At 30.4% G+C, this 12,299-nt stretch overlaps 1 protein-coding gene and 1 long non-coding RNA gene across 3 annotated transcripts in view; both read right to left on the bottom strand.

Moving 5' to 3' along the window:
* LOC132715938 (kielin/chordin-like protein) overlaps positions 1-6,605 on the bottom strand; it is a 52,362-nt gene extending 45,757 nt beyond the window's left edge. Inside the window, exon 1 of one of the 2 annotated variants that reach the window (XM_060699054.1) lies at positions 6,586-6,605. The gene's annotated coding sequence lies outside the window, so the exon portion shown is untranslated. Of the gene's footprint in view, positions 1-6,523; positions 6,547-6,585 lie in introns of those variants that run through there. The other variant, XM_060699055.1, reaches the window with a different exon arrangement.
* A 2,154-nt stretch (positions 6,606-8,759) lies between these two features.
* LOC132715940 (uncharacterized) lies at positions 8,760-10,596 on the bottom strand. The gene is made up of 4 exons (XR_009623749.1): positions 10,027-10,596; positions 9,407-9,484; positions 9,139-9,238; positions 8,760-8,899 (listed from the first exon to the last, which is right to left on the bottom strand). It is a non-coding gene; the product is annotated as an uncharacterized LOC132715940 (long non-coding RNA).
* Between the last annotated feature and the right edge of the window lie 1,703 nt (positions 10,597-12,299).

The raw sequence follows: 12,299 nt of genomic DNA, 5'->3' as shown, positions 1-12,299 counted from the left end.
TAAACAGGATGGCAGATTTTGCTTAAAATTACAGGGATGAACAACTTTCAGGTGTAGATGGAAGTAAAGGAAAGAATTTTTGCTGCGACCAAATTTTACAGAATTATGGCCCTTTGTTGATTTTTTCACTATATACTATGTAGAAATTTTGTGAATGCAACTCCTCTTAAACCGGATGGCAGATTTTGCTTAAACTTCCAGGGATGAACAACCTTAATGTGTAGATGGCAGTAAAGAAAGAAATTTTTGCTGCAACCAAATTTAACAGAATTATGGCCCTTTTTTTATTTTTTCATTATATACAATGTAGAAATTTTGTGAACGCAACTCCTCTTAAACCAGATGGCAGATTTTGCTTAAACTTCCAGGGATGAACAACCTTAATGTGTAGATGGTAGTAAAGGAAGGAATTTTTGCTGCGACCAAATTTTAGAGAATTATGGCCCTTTTTTGATTATTAAATGGCTTTATTACACTCCTGCGCCGCGTATTATGTGATAAACATGTATTACATGTATCAATTTGTTTGCTCTCTCCGTGTAGAATGTTTACTTTAACTTTATCACTCCCATTACCAATTTCATATTTACAAAATTAACCGCCTGCAAAAATCAACCACTTATTTATTCATGCATGCAACTTTATTATGGTTAGATTTACATTTTACAGAGTTCGTATTTTACACTTTGTAATATTTGCCACTTATAACAAAAAAATGGTCGATCGTTTTGAATTACTAAATACATTAGATACGTAATTACCTACCGGCTTATGGAACGCCATGGCTGCCTTATATTTACTCTTATCAAGTCGTAATGTCCTTTGGATAAATGATGATGTCGTTTCTATAGATGGTGCTATGGTTTTGATAGATGGTGATGTTTTTTTCATATATGGTGATGTCGTTCAGATAGATGGTGATGTAATTTAGATATATGTTGCAGTCATGTTAAAAGACGGTGCTGTGAATTTGAAAAATGGTTATCTCGTTTTGTAAGATGGTGCTGTAATTTTGATAAATGGTTATGTCGTTTTGTTAAATGGTGCTGTGGTTGTTATAGATAGTGCTGTAATTTTGATAAATGGTTATGTCGATTTGTTAGATGGCGCTGTAATTTTGATAAATGGTTATGTCGTTTTGTTAGATGGTGCTGTGGTTGTTATAGATGGTGCTGTAATTTTGATAAATGGTTATGTCGATTTGTTAGATGGTGCTGTCGATTTTATAAATGGTTAGGTCGTTATTTTAGTTGATGCTATGGTTATTATAGATGGTGCTGTAATTTTGATAAATGGTTATGTCGTTTTGTAAGATGGTGCTGTGGATTTGATAAATGATTAGGTCGTTCTTTTAGTTGATGCAATGGTTGTTATAAATGGTGCAGTTATTTTGATAAATGGTTATGTCGTTTTGTAAGATGGTCCTGTGGTATTTATATATGGTACTGTAATTTTGATAAATGGTTATGTCGTTTCAATAGACCGTGCTATGGATTTGATAAATGGTGAGGTGGTTTTAATCAATAGTTCTGTGCTTTTGATAAATGATAATGTCGTTTTGAAATGTTGTTATGCCGTTTGGTATATGGTTATACTGTTTTGGTATATAGTGTTGTCATTTTATACATGGTACTGTGATTTTTGTACATGGTGATGTCTTTCTGAACTGTGGAGATGGTCATTAACTTATTTCTGAGAAAAATATGGCGTAACCTCCTTTAACCCTTTACCTCATATAGACGTGTTTTGACGGCTTGTAGACCCCCTCCCCTTTTTGAGGCATTAAACAGTGAAAAAATGCCCTAATTACACCCTAGACACTGTTTTTCGTTTGAGAAATGTTGTTAAAAAAATGACCATTTTTTCGGCGCCGACCCCATCAAAATGGTACTTCAAGGGGATGTGCCCTCTAGTGTGTTTTTTTTTGGGGGGGGGTTGAAGTAGGCAACAGTCGCCCTCATCGCCAAGAAAATTTTGGACATGTGACAGGCTAAAATAGCCTTAGGTCGATCGTAAGGTAACGTGTAATCAACGCTGAAAAGCCTTTTGCTCCATCTCAATCAATTGAGAAGTTGTAGCACTTTGAACTCAGATTGTTTTGATGGAAAGAAAAACCAATGCAAAATAGTGATTTTTGGCAATTTTGAGACGTTCCCCTGTTGCCAATTTTACAGGAAATTTAAGACACAGGCTATTGTCCAGTAAACACTTGTGCCAATTTTCATCAGTATCAAAGCATTTTTCATAGTTCCATAGCAGTTGAACTTGTAACAGGAGGCTTTTCAATGAAAACGGCCATTTTTTCACAATATGCTCATGAAGGAAAGAGTTTAATGTCTGAGATTAATAAATTAAAATTAAAATTGAAATGTTTAACTGATGAAAACAATGGAAGCAATTTAAAAAAAACCTTTAACTTGTGGACATTTTTTGAATATGAAAAGATCATGCCTGATTTTGTCTGCAAGTTATCTATGCAGGAAATGAAATACTTTAGAATAAATAACAGTCAAGATATGATGAAACTCAGATTAGAGTGTATAAAAGTTGGTGAAAAACAAAGGTCTCCATAATTTAAAATAACCGATCAAAATGTTCCAGTAAACAAACAGGTCATCTATAAATAGATCATCATCATCGTAATAAAAAATAACAGAACCATACATCAAAATAGTATCACCATGTATAAAAAGAACATCACCACATAGCAAAATAGTATAACCATTTATAAAAAGAACATCATCGTACATCAGAATAGTATAACCATTTATAAAAAGAACATCACCATACATTAAAATAGTATCGTCATTTATAAATAGAACATCACCATATATCAAAATAGTATAACCATTTATTAAAACAACATCAACATATAGCAAAATTACAGCACCATTTATAAAAATAACAGCATCATATATAAAATGACATTACCAGGTACCAAAGTGACACCACCATATATCAAAACGACATCACCATTTATCATTACCACAGCACCATGTATCAAAGCAACAGCGCCATATACATACTTACATTACCATTTATCATTACCACAGCACTATTTATCAAAACAACAGCACCATCTATGAAAATTACAGCACCAGTTATCAAAGCAACAACACCGTATATAAAATGACACTACCAGGTACCAAAGTGACTCTACCATATATCAAAACGACATCACCATTTATCATTACTGCAGCACCATGTATCAAAGCAACAGCGCCATATACATACTTACATTACCATTTATCAAAACAACAGCACCTTTTATTTAAACTACAGCACCATCTGTCAAAACGACATAACCATTTATCAAAACCACAGCACCACTTATTAAATCCACAACAGCATTTATTCAAACTACAGCACCATCTGTCAAAACGACATAACCATATTAAAAAACCACAGCACCACTTATTAAATCCACAGCACCATTTATTTTAACTACAGCACCATCTGTCAAAACGACATAACCATTTATCAAAACCACAGCACCACTTATTAAATCCACAACACCATTTATTTAAACTACAGCACAATCTTTCAAAACGACATAACCATTTTTAAAAACCACAGGACCATTTATTTAAACTACAGGACCATCTATCACCACGACATCACCATTTATCAAAACCACATAACCTTTTATCAGAACCACAGCACTATCTGTTAAAAGGACATGACCACTTTAGAAGTGTTTATATAAGGCAGCTATGGCGTTCCATACCGGCTCCTTTGTTAAAAGCGGTCTAGTAAATCACTTACCAACCGGTTAACAGGTCTGCAAATAGATACCGACCGGTTATTGTTCTATTGTTCTCTATACAATAGAAAATATGTGAAGTCGAGAAACTCGTGCATTACACTACACAATATTCACCGTAAAATAACGCTGAATTGTAGGGGGGGGGGGGGGTAATGGCAATTTTGAAAAGGAAAAAGGGTCGATATATATTTTAAAGATTAATCGAAATAAATTAGCGCATACGACTGTAAGGACCCTCATAACTTATATTCCAGATTATTTGTGAGAAAAACGAACTGGCTACTGTTCTGGCGTATAACGACGCACATTAAGCCTTTCTTTAAAGTTTGCTTTTCGGTATACCTAACACATTTGCCGAACTATATAGCTTCATAAGATACAAGTTTTCGGTATTTATTTCCACAACTATGTCTAAATTTGCACAATTCTGCATTATTTTAACAATTCTGCATTTATAGGATATATACGACGATTATATTACTGGTGCATATCGAATCAAAGTCAATGTCTGCATCTTTCTTTCCCAAAATATTGCTTTCAGTGCGAGTATAGTTCATCTTAAGTATAAGATCGTTTTTCTCATTTTTTAGTTATTTTTACATCACAATTTAGATTTTGTATACCAGTACCAAGAATACGACTTTCGCTTCCATTCTTGACCTCGTGCTTACATGCGGTCTTATAACGGATGATGCTAATTAAGAATACACCTAAAGAAAATTCTTCCAAACATGGATGAAATTCTAAGAACATTTAAAATCAGCCATCATAAAAAACAACAACAACAAAACCCAACTTACATAACGGTGTAACTACATGTATTACTAATATTTAGTTATAGAACCCCGTCTTTTACTTTCTTTTGAAAAAAGTATATTTTAATTATATAAGAAATAGCCTGATCATCTATTTACCAGGACATTTATTATGTATAAAGATAAAGTGTTCCGTTTTTTATGATTAGAAAATATTTTTTATCTTCCTCAGTATTTGTTTATTTTATTGATATGTTATGTATTCATATATCAAAATAATGATCTTACCTTTCCCTACTCGACAAGTTCTGTTTTCATTTTCTGTGACTCAACTCAACAAGTACATTACCTAATGAAACCCCACGAGAATCACGAGAATATTCAAATAACACCTGATTTGTGAACGAATGAATTACAAGAGCGTAGCGGATGGTATCTTTGCTTGGCTTTAGAATGCTTTCTTAAACAGGATAAAATACATAAGTAATATGTTTCTTGTAAGTAATATTAATAAATACTGAGCTAAAAACTGATGTATGGATAGAAAAACAAAAGAGCATGTAGGTAAGATAGTTACCGCACTCGGAATAGGTCTGCATAGTATTTACAGACCCGGTTGCCTTTTAAAAACCTCGACCGCTACGCTCTCTCGGTCTTCAAATCGCCACCCGTGTCTGTAAACACTATGCAGACCTATTCCTCGTACGGTAACTATTACTTACTTAACTATTTGTTCATTGAATTTTTCTGACGATTACACATTCAGTTTTAAAGAAATGTGATTAATTGACAGCGATGAACACAATCTCAAGGGTAATTCCCTGCGGTCTGAAGACCGCAGGGTATTGGTACGCATTTAACTTTTGAGACATGGATGAGCACATGACATGTTTTATGTATATGGATGAGTATGTGATCTGTAAGCCGTACATAATTGGTTAATTGACCATTTCGAAAACCTTGCTAAATACCGTTTGCCGGTAAGTTACGGATTACCTCTAGGGAGTTAGTCCGAATTACACATAATTAACAACAAAAAACTATTACGTGATATTTCTAATTTTCTATAATTATTAAACCGTTTAAATGGAAAAACTTGAATGATGTTTTTGAAAATTATCAATTTTTTTTAATATCTATCTCAAATTTTATAAACAATAAATTGTTTACACTGAAAATCTACAAAATTAAAATATTCGTAGTGGCATCTGCCATACTAAATATAGATATTTTCTGCGTAAACTTGTGTGTTTACTTTAATTTTTTTGCTCGGAATTATTCAGAAAATGGTATTCTATCATTTTCTTGAAAAGGAATAATTGTTTAAAGTTCGACCTTCTCCGGTCTCAGGTCTTCAACGGTCACTAGTTTCCAAAGACCTTCTTCTATATTGATCGATAATTGTCAACTATATTCTTGAAACAAACGTTTATTTATCCCCCCCAAACAACGTTAAAAACAGTCAAATGAAATATCTTTATATCATTAAAAATTTTCCCCGCAGGAAACGAATGCAAGTATTATTTTGACCGAATCCATTTCTTTCTGCACTTGTCTGAAAACAAATTTCGAAAAAAATAGGGCATTACATATTTATGTACAAAATGATGAACTATAAACAAGTCAGGAATAATGTATAATATTTCATAACATCTTTTTGTTGTTTTTCATAATCATAAACCATCTCATTTAACCACAAGTTCTTTAGATTTTAAGATATGTATCATAAAACAATTATTTTATTCTCTTGTCCTTTGTCACAAAATGATTCTAGAACATTGCTTCTCAAAACTTAAAGAATTCTTGTATAATTCACATCATATTATTAACGTTAGCACTGTCAAAATTGCGACCTTTAGGGTCATTTCAGAAAAATTTCAAGCCCTAATTTGATCTAGCTTACAATTATATTATTAATAATATCCCAGTCTCGATAATCGGATGTTTTATTCGAACTTTTATTATAATTTACTTCAAACTTATCTGACATAATTCTAATTACTTATCATATTTCCCAAATATGTCTCTGAATATCAAACATACAATTAATATGTTAATATTTACCTAACAACTTTTAAAATATATCCGTCTTATAATATAGCAAAACTGCGTAAAATAAAAAAAGTATATTTATGTAACGTTGATCAACAGGTATAACGAGGCAGTTGCTATATACGGTATATCTAAAATGTCTTGTTTGTTTTTTGTTACAACATCTGTTTATTTATGATCATTTTATATGATCACTGCAATGAGTCACGTATAAAATTTCACTTGAGGATCTCTTTAAATGCCTTTTAAACACAAAATGCAACTATTTAATACTCTAGCAGTTTGTTAAAGTGTACTTGTAATTGATATAACCTAAGACAGCTCAGATTATGTATTTCTTTATTAACACTTCATGCAAATCAAAGGACGTGGCAAAGTATAGTCTTACATATGAGTGAAACTCAAACAGAAAATGAAGACGTGTTTTGAAACAAAAAGAAAAATAGACGTTGAAAATTCACTGTGTCTTTATTTTGTCAAATACGGGACATGGCAATCATTTCATTCAGTTTTCATTACAATTATATTTTGAAAGCAATTAAAAGGACATTCATTGAAAGCAATTTCTAATACTAGGTCTAAATTGAATTTTTTTATTACTTTATGTCGTCGATTAATTGCGATAATATACTAATAATAATACACAGCATCGAACGACTGTTGGTTAAACAGTTGTTTTATTCCATTGTCCTTTGTCCAATTGTGATTTTCAAAAATGAAAAAAAAAAAAAAAGAAAAAAAAAAAAAGAAAAAAGGGAATTTCTTGTTTTTTTCTCAATATAATCCGTTTCCAATATTTTCAATGTTGAGACTTTTGGACAGTTTAGAGATAGGTTTTAATACTTTTAATTCGAGCTTTTTAACATCGTAAATGATGAATAATATGGTATCTCACTATTGATAAAGGGGGCTTGTATTTTAACTTTTCTTATTTTTCCCATCTTTTCTTACTGCATTCTAATTACTTACCTTTATATTTTCCGAATATGTCTAACACTTAACAAATTGTAAAGATTAATTTCCAGAATAAGTCCGACTTACTTTGTAAAATTCGTGTATCATGACAAGGTATATAAGAACAGTTGACGAATACGTGTTTTAAAAAATACAACATCTGTTTATCTGTTTTTATATAGAAGAAGAATTTTTATGTCAAAATCCACATTTCAATAACAACGGTCTGGTTTAGGCTAATAAGCCCTTGACCTGACACAAAATAAAAATTACAATCTTCTCAGAAATACAATACATTACACAATACATTACAATACATTGACGGACATTGAATAAAAATATTACTCGCTTTCAACATATTGTTACATTCATATATTATCAAATCTATATGATGTCATTCACATTTTAATTCATATCAATTATAATTTCATACATATTTATCTCTTTGATTATTTTGTTTGTTACCTTGTTGTGTATGTGTTCTTTTTACTAAACATCAATGGTTATAAATATTTACTTGTTTTATCATAATATGCTCATATATAAATATTTATAAAATTTGGTATCAAATGTATACATAAACATATATGTAACATAATGCATTGTATCGAAAATGAAATTACAAGACCATTATTTTTACTACTAAAAATCTAAAGCATGACATGCTTTTATGTCAGATATGAATAATCAGATTTTGACACACAAATATGGATTTTAGTATTTGAAAAATTGCCTTGTATCGAAAACGAAAGTACAAGACGCGTATGACGCATACAAGGGAAATAACCATGTCAATTTTAATGTTAACAATAATCAAGATTTGTTTACCTTTAGTTTTTGCTATAATAAAAAATTGTTTTAACAAGAGGATAATAAAAACACTATGAAAAGGACAAGAAAAAGGAAAAATAAAATAACGAACATGATACAACATATTGAACATTTAAAAGGTATCAAATACCCAGCAGGCACATCAACGTTGTTTCAATGTTGAATTATGGTCAGATTTCAACGTTGAAATAAGGTTGGATTTATATTCGGATTTGAAAGTTGAAACAACGTTGAAATTTCAACGTTGATACAACGTTGCAGCTTCAACGTTGGCACAACGTTGAAGTTTCAATGTCATTTCAACGTTGAAAACCCACCATACTTTAATTTTTGGATATAAAGCAAAGTAAGCAAGTTTAACAAAATATCAAGACAATATTAAATACTTCAGACATTTTATTTCAAAAATACAGTTCAAGTGCAGCTAAAATTCATTTTAATAGTTTTAACAATTAAGCTACAATCTGTTCCAATCTTTTCTTTTAGATCTTTCTGGGTATGTCGAGTGTTCGAGTACTTCTTTGGCTGTCTCTTACTGCTTCTGCAAATAAAAATAAGAAGTTTGTAGTTAAAAGTGACTAGGTCAACCTCAAATTATACATATAATTACTCAACTTAGTGATTTGTTTTTATCTTAAAATGCTTTTCTCTAAGATTTACATCATAAAACAGCATAGAAATTGAAACATAGCTAAGTTTGATATTGACAGCAAATACTGTATATAGGACAACAAAAACTTTTTAAAAAGAAGCTATTTATATATAATTTAAAAGTCTCACCTATGATTTGTAAGAAAAACTGCTCCCCGTCAGTTCCTTGCAGCATATTCCCAAGAAATTAACATTCTAGGCTCTAGCTAAGACCATTTTGTGCAGCATCCTGAAATCAACAAACATGTAAATTTTATATTAATAATGTTACAGGAATATTCCGATAGAAATATATTTTAAGACAAGATAAATTTCCAGTAGTTGAAAAATTTATACTTTGTATTGTAAAGAAATTCAAATATATAAATTAATAAGAATAAATTTCAATTTAACAAACCTGACAGTCCCTTTCGTGTTGAATGTATGGTATACAGGCTACAGCTGCAATACTCTAAATTTCAGCCAGGACCAGGATCTAGAATATAAAATAATATATAATAAAATAGAAATAGATTTATTATTAAATTTACGACTATTAAACTTTAAAGTTTAACACTCAAATTTGTTATTTAACTTATCTATATCACTATAATGTATTTTTTTCAAACTAATTAACACTGTATTATACTATCAATAAAATATAAACATAGTTATATATATTGACGAATCGTTTTGGGACGTAAATTAAGTGGGCCGAACTACTTTATAGGTTTCAATTTTAAAATTGATTAAATTCTAAATAGGATATAGTACAGACAAATGTTTAATAATATGAAAAATAAATTAAAGAAAGACAAGATTTGTAAAATCATAAATTGTCAATGACATCAATAACTTCTTATAAGGCCTTCCGAACCCAAATCATTCAATTAGGTCGCGAAAACGTGTCAAATCAACTCATTCATGTGTTTATATCTCTCATTTATTTCATAAAGTAAATTAAAGTAGAATTTAAAGAATAAATAATAATATTTTAGAAAATAATCAGTAAACTAAAGTAAAACATAACGGTAATACCTTCGAAATCCAAATAAATTGCCAATCGTGTTGTTTTCAAATTTTCCAAACAGCGCCACCATATGCACGAACGATAATCATAGACAACAAACAAAATCATAGACCGCAACAATTACTTCCCCTGGCCAGCGTTATTTTATAAACGGGGTTTTGACTAATATCAATTTATTAATTAATATTATTCATAAAGAACTAGAAAATAAAACAACAAACAACAAAACATATTAACAAATATTTAAAGCGTTAATAGGAAGTGAAAAATTATTTCCAACTTTATTTGTTTAAGCGCTAATTTTGAATATACGGAAAAAGATTGTAACGCAAATTTTCCTGAAAAAAATCACTTACAGACTAATTCAATAAAGGAATAATATCACAAAATTAGTGGTATAAAAGTTTATATAATGATTAAACTAAATGTAAAACTTCGACCATAAACAACGTTGAATCAACGTTGTATATACATTGGCAATATATCCGTATGGTCGTCCATAGTTGAATATTGGTTGAACAACGTCACGACCATATTTCAACGTTGTTTCAACGTTGAAACAACGTCAAGTGCCTGCTGGGTAAAGTTTGGAAATAGGAAAATGTTTTTACATGTAAAGAAGAACGTATGAAAGTTCAGAAAGGAACTTTAGAATTATACAGTATATAAATATTTATTACTTTTTAAGATTGCAATGTAGATTATTTTCTAATCCCGGAACCTTTATAGACAAACATTGCTAAATTTCTTACAATTTGTACTGAATGAGAGTTAAAAAAGTTCTGCAGTTTTATACATATTTGGGTTTATTACGTAATATTGGTTGATATATCACTCCCTAATAGAATTATACAATTTACATTCAAACAATAGGTGGAATTCGTCCTCTAATTTTTGACATGCTTAAAGGAAATGTTCTGCCAGTTTCTACACTTAAATGATGAGCTGACAGTCTTAATCTGGTTAAAGCTGTAAAATATTTACTTATGTTAACATTTTTTAGATAAAAGCTGTATTCAAATTTTGCAAATACTCTATAAAATCCTGCTCTTGATAATAAATTTATACGACTTGTCCATTCTTGAATAAAAACATCTGAAATTCTTTGTTTTAGCTTAGATAAAAACAATGTTTGGTTACCAACACCCTGCGTTAGCCAATTTTCGAAAAATCCTAAATTTCCTAAAACGTCTCTGACTTGAGATGCCCAGTTAATTACCCTTGGTTTTTTATCTATATCACTTAACATTTGCATGTAAATCAATTTGATATATTTTCGTTCGATACTACTTGTAACTTTTAACCAATATTTAATTATTCTAAAAATACGCTGTGCATAAAGATCTACCAAGTTCACCATAGATAAAATCATTCTGAGTAGAGGTTTTAACATAAAGAATAGATTTATAGAATAAAGAATGAATTCTTTCTATTTGTGGAGCTTTAGTGAAACCCCATACCTCCGAACTGTACAAAAAAAAATCGGTTTAAATATTTTATCAAAAAATTCTAAAGTGTGTTCAATTGTAATATTAGTGTATTTGTACAGATACATTCTTAACCTAAAAATCGCTTTCTGTGCTTGACCGGATAAAGTTTTATGAGTCTCACTAAAAGAACCACCTGTCGTAAAAACAATACCTAGATATGAAAATTTGTTAACTATTTCTAAAGGATATCCATCATAATAAAAGTTAAGATTTTGTGGCAGGCGGCCCCCTTTCCTGAAAACAATTACTTTTGTTTTAGCCTTATTAAGACATAATTTCCAACGATTACAATACTTATGCAAAATATTAAGATTATCCTGTAATTCGTCTTTTGAAGAAGCAAATATTACAATAACATCAGCATACATTAACAAAAATAACTTCAAGTAACCGATGTCTATGCCTATTATGATAGTTGTTAAGCATCGCGTGTTTCGGTTATTATTAACTTCTTCAGGATCTCTTTAATAACATATAAACATTTAATACAACTCCTCAAACATAAGAGATTAGTTGAAAAGATAGCTTGTCTGTGAACAAACGGTATGATTACTTGGCCTTAACGAGACTAGTTTAAATTTATTGTTCTTAGTTATCTCTAAATCATCAGATTTTTTTTAGTTTTTATTATACCAAATACCGGATCAATGGTAAATAAGTCTATATAACTTTTGTAAACACTATTTCCGTCCGTGCAACCTTTTTAATCCTTTAAAAAGTTGAAAAAACATGTTGAGCTAATAAACAGTCATATGTGAATAAGAGTCCCTATTGTCGTATCAGCGTGTGGT

Source organism: Ruditapes philippinarum, unplaced genomic scaffold, assembly GCF_026571515.1.
Source record: "Ruditapes philippinarum isolate M1 unplaced genomic scaffold, ASM2657151v2 ctg3137_1_1_1_1, whole genome shotgun sequence".
Taxonomy (NCBI): domain Eukaryota; kingdom Metazoa; phylum Mollusca; class Bivalvia; order Venerida; family Veneridae; genus Ruditapes; species Ruditapes philippinarum.
The sequence above is the reverse complement of the archived record's forward strand: the minus strand, read 5'-3'. Positions and strand labels throughout refer to the sequence as shown.